The sequence below is a fragment of the Poecilia reticulata genome, linkage group LG11, assembly GCF_000633615.1.
Source record: "Poecilia reticulata strain Guanapo linkage group LG11, Guppy_female_1.0+MT, whole genome shotgun sequence".
Lineage (NCBI taxonomy): Eukaryota > Metazoa > Chordata > Actinopteri > Cyprinodontiformes > Poeciliidae > Poecilia > Poecilia reticulata.
In genome coordinates, this window is record NC_024341.1 from 20,509,213 (window position 1) to 20,514,562 (window position 5,350).

The window sequence follows — 5,350 nt, forward strand, 5'->3', positions numbered from 1 at the left end:
CTATAGCGCCCCCTCTGGCCGGTAACTTCAGCTACTGCACTTACTTTGATTTTCTTTGTTTTCCTTTGTGTCCCATTCTTAAAAGAGAAACTGGTTTTAAAAAGTGTTTTAAAAAGAGCTTAATAAATGGTTGTTTTATAAATTTGAAACTGTCTCAGATGTGCTAAATTCATGCATAACTGAACCTGTGTGCCTTATACCAAAAGAAATATTCTCTGGGTGAAATTCCCAGGGTGGCGTTGTTGTGTAACCTATTAAAACTAAAAGTTCACCAAATCTGAGTTTCTGTCTAGTATCGCCACAGAAAGGATTAATGCGGCGCATTAAGATGTATTTAACCTCCAGCACTAGCTCTGTTTCAATAAGTACTAAACAGGCCATTAAATGGAGTGGAGCGGTTTAGTTAAAGCACACAAAAGCCGATGGGCTCAATGCGGAGCGAAGGGGTGGATCACGTTTAGCATCTGCCCAAAAAGCTCACGGGGAGCTGAAGGAGGAGAACAATTGATTCGACGTGGCCTGTAGACGTCTAGATCCAGCTCACCGAAGGCCTTGCGCTTCCCAGAGACGCCTCTCTGTAAAAACCGAACCTTATTTTTGTTTGAACCATAAGCAGCCTTCAGCTTGTGTGGTGAGGTGACACAGTTTTATAAAGATGTATGCGCTCTTCCCACACTTGAAGACCGGAGCCAGAAATCTTAGAAATCTATTTTCCAAGTTGTTTTTACAAAACAATCAGCCGCCACCGTGCAGAGTCGTGCCAGAGCCCCTGCTGAACAATGTTGGTATTGTTCACTTGGAAAAGAAAAAAACTGGCGTGGGCTGCTGCATTTATCAATTTTCCCTTTCTCTTTTTTCCGCCTACCACTTGTTTGTCACGGGGAATGGCGAAGGCCCATTTTTGGGCCCAGCAGGTTGTCTTGTGCTGCGCATGGCATCGACCTAAAATTAGTTCAAGTTATTGGTGCTTTCTCTCTCTTTTTTTGTTTTTTTCTTGCAGATTATGCCACTGGTGATGTTCAAACAGATTTTAGAGAAAAAAAAATGTAATGGTTTATTCATGGGATGCCTTTGTGGAGGCCTAAGAATTATGGAGATAAGTTGCAAATTTCAGCAGAGAAATCTGGAGAATTAATTCAGTAAACAAAATAAAATGACAAAAAAAATCGAATCGGAGCTGATCTGTTAAATTCTCCAACATTGGAGACATGACAGTCTTGTTACACACTTAAGTGTTAATTAGTTTTCAGATTGTGTGCCTCCCTCCCCATCCACGTTCGTGGTGAGTATATAGAGACTGACGGCGCTCACTAGTTAAATACATTCCCTTTCATATGTCATTATCCCCCCCGTCCTGCTGCTACAGGATGTGGTGGAACAGCTTTTCTCGGGTTGTCTTCCGTTGGAGATGATTAGCTTCAAACTACATTTTAAAAGTGTCTGTCAGGCCGACTGGCGTTCTGCAGAGACTCTGAGTAGCAGATGGATTTGCTCATGAAGGAGCAGACTGATCACTGGCAGCTCCCTGATCCCACGGCGAAAACCTTCAGTCCGTATTATTATGAACACGACATTTACGTCAGCCTGCAGGCGCACGCCGTGACGCAGAGAAGGACGCCGACAACAAGCAGTTAAGAGTGAATTACAAGCGTTACGGATGAGCAAAGGCATATTAAGCGCCTTGTATTTTGGCTTCTTATGCTGGTGGATTGTCAGCAGTAAGATAAGGCTTTCTCTGAAATAAAAAAAAATTACTATTCCGTTCTCCTCGTAGCGATGAGTAGAAAGATGTTTTACTCATCCTTGAAGAAAAACTAACTGAAAGTTCTTTCTGAAAAATAAAAAATGTAAAGCAAAAGTTGAAACGTTTCTTCTGTCAGTTATGTGGTTTTGTCATAAAGAATGATTTAAAGTTAAGAGCTTTCGCCACTGAAAGAACACACTCAAATTAAATTGTCTAATTGTTTTTATTGTGAGATTATGGTGCTACATTAACGATGTGTTGCTTTTTATACGCAACACATCCTCATTACAGCAGCACTATCTAGCAACAAAAATGTTTAAGTGGCTAGTGAAAAACACAACCAACTGCTGAATTTGTGCAGGAAATTTAAGAAATGTATAACCTGGATAAGCCTTATTGTTCTTGACAAAAAGCCTTTCACAGCCACAACAATTAACAAAACTTCTTCTACATGCTTATCATTATCGTTCATACTATAAATGAGTGCATTTGCCAACGTCTATTCTTAAAAGAGTCAGATCATAATATTCATCACCGTACTCAATAATATCTACATCGAAGCGCTAAAGAGTTTGTAATTGTAATTTATATATATATATATATATATATATTTTTTTTTTTTTTTTTTTTTTTATCTCAGAATGAGCATATTCATGCTTCATGGAAAACTGTGAGGATCAGTGAATACCGCTCCTGCTGTGTTCTTTGCACTCTGGTCACAGCTCTCAGAGGTATTCCCAGCCTGTTGAACTTGTGAGCAAAGAAGTGAGGACCAAAGGGGAGAGAGAGAGAGAGAGAGAGAGAGAGAGAGAGAGAGAGAGAGATATGATATGCCAGAGAGCGCGGGTAAAAGCAGCACAAGTGTAAAAAGAAACAGCTGAGTTTGATGAAGTAAGACACACCTTGTATGTTTTCTGCTGTCGTTTCAGCCCTCAGCTCTGAATTTTGAACTCCTGTCCTGCTTTTTCGCTCCTTCTCTGAGAACTGTCATTAAGGCATATTACTGTGTAAAGTGTAAAGGGGGATGGGGGGGGGAGAGGCAGTGACCCACTCAGCAGCATGCCAACATGCCAACAGTGACCGCGTGCAAATGAGAACCAATTTGTAAGAAAAGCAGACTCTTAAATTATATATATATTTTTAAGAAAACACATTTGTTGTAAGCTGTGTTAATATTTGTTTTCTTGGCTTTCTAAAGGTTTGTTTTTTTTTTAACACTTTCCTTGGGGTTTGTCACTTAACTTCTGAGCAGTGCCTGCACCCAGCCAGGATAAAGTTTTCTGAAATAATATCAATTAATAACAGTTTTTGTTATTAAAAAAATAAATAAATGTTTTCTACTTATTTTGCAGTGAAAAGTTAGATCATTTCAATTTCACTTTCTAATCATATGGAAAAGTTGTCACATACTGTTTAAAGCCCAAAGGTAACGGCAATGATGTTTGTTTTGTTTTTTTTATTTCCAGTATAATATGTGAAGATATAATAGCTTTCATTTTTTTGCACGTTGAGTCTATTAATTACTACTTTATCAGATACCAATTGTTGCGTTATGGGTCGTTTAAAGTTACAGGAGATTTTCTGAATTTAACAGCAAGCCTGAGAGAGGTCAAAACTAAAGCGGACTCCAGCTTTATTACTTACAGCGAAGCTGATAATTAACATGACAACTGAAGCAGAGGGAGGTGCAGCACCAATTATATTCCTGTGTGAAACAAGTGCTAAGAATGAAAGAGTTCTTCTCCATATCAGCAATTACTTAGTATTACTGCAGTTGATAATTATTCCATCATCTTCATTCAGTTCGAGATTAGGTGATCCCAAAGGCTAAAGATTTCCAGTAAGCTTTCAAATGAACAAAATGATATCAACTTTATAAAGCACTTTGCTCCGTCTCTTCTAAGAGAAAGAGTCTGATGTCCTTGTGCGATTGGCTGTTGGAATTTAAAATGTTTCACCAGCTCAAAAAGAATGTTACCCTATTGAATTTTACACTGCTTTAGTTTTATACCAGACAGTTTCTGTGTCAGGAAACAGTTTACATGTCTAGTGAGTGGTACGTTTCACACAGGAAGATCATTTGGTGGCAAACCTTCTCTTACCTCCATTTCCCATTTCAATTATCTTTGCCATCTCTGCAAATAACCACCCAATGCAAATGTGACGGTGGTTTAAAGGTGCATAAAACAATGTTCGTATTCAAATGTCATGATCTTTGGGTGTTTGTGTGTTGTTTTTTTTCTTGTGTTTTTTCTTTTGGTCATTTTAATGTTGCACACCAGCAGCTGCACAGTGGAACAGTTGGTAGCACTGATGCCTTGTTGCAACAAGACGAGCTTGGGTTTGAATCCCGGCCTGAGGAATCTGCATGTTCTCCCTGTGCAAGAGCGGGTTCTCTCCAGGCACTCCAGCTTTCTTCCACAAGTCGAAAACTTGTGAAAGAAAGCTGACCGAGTGAGTTATTCCACAGCCACAGTGAGATGTTAATCTGATAGCGTTTTAACAGAACTTAAACTCAAAATCCTGGATTGTTCCTTTAATTCCTTTTATACCTCACGAATAAGTCAAGCCCCATGGTAAATGTTCAATAAAAAAAAAAAACTTTTTTTTATAAAACAATTATTATATTGTTTTTGCATGATTCATTTTTGTACTTTGTAGCTAATTTTGTCAAATGTGAAAAATTCAGGTTATCGTGTGTTTACATCTTTCATGCAGGTTGTTATGACGCAAATCTATTAGCTTTTTTTAAGGTGTGTAGGCTAATGGGATGCAAGTAGGATCATCAACTGTTCCTTAAAATACGTAAGCATCCTGTATTTCACACTTATAAGTTATAAATCACACACTGCGTTAAATTGAGAACACATTTTGCTTAATATTTTTTGAAAAAAATTTGCAAATCATTTTATCAATGATGTTAATATGTACAAGCAACAATGCAAAGTAAGTCCCTCTTACAATTGTGCAAAATTTGAGGTGTTGATAAAGTTCCCTGGTAAAAACAATAAAGACCAGAAAAGGAAGAATGCAAACACTTAGGCACATTGTAATGTCTGATTTTATCCACTCATTGAGGAACTAGTGCTGTAAAAATACATTCAGCTTAAAAGATCCTCAGAAAAGCGACGTGGAGTGAAAGAGACAAGGAGCAGAATGAAAGGTTTACACACAGCAAGCCCGCTGTTTGTACACAGAGTAGATTTCTAAGATTTTGTACACATTTATGGATAACAGTCCAATCAAAGTTTAGAACAATTTTAAAAATCTGATAAAAAAAAAAAAAAACACCTTCAGATCTGCGAGCAAATTGTATGCGGCAAGTAACAAGACTAATTCACTCGCACAAATAATCACTTGGTATCATTTGCAGATTTATAATTTGGTCATTGTCCACATATCATACTTGCACGCACTGAATAAACGTTTTCAGGATGAAGAATTAGTCAGAATTGTTATTTCTAAGTTTTGTTTCCATCCCAGGGTATGTTGCAATTTACTCAGACTATGAGCATTTTGCTCCTTGAGTCATATAACTAGTTTGTGTTCCATTTCGACCAACTGAGTTGCAATTGTTACAGGTTTTTCTTTTTAAATACTGACAAA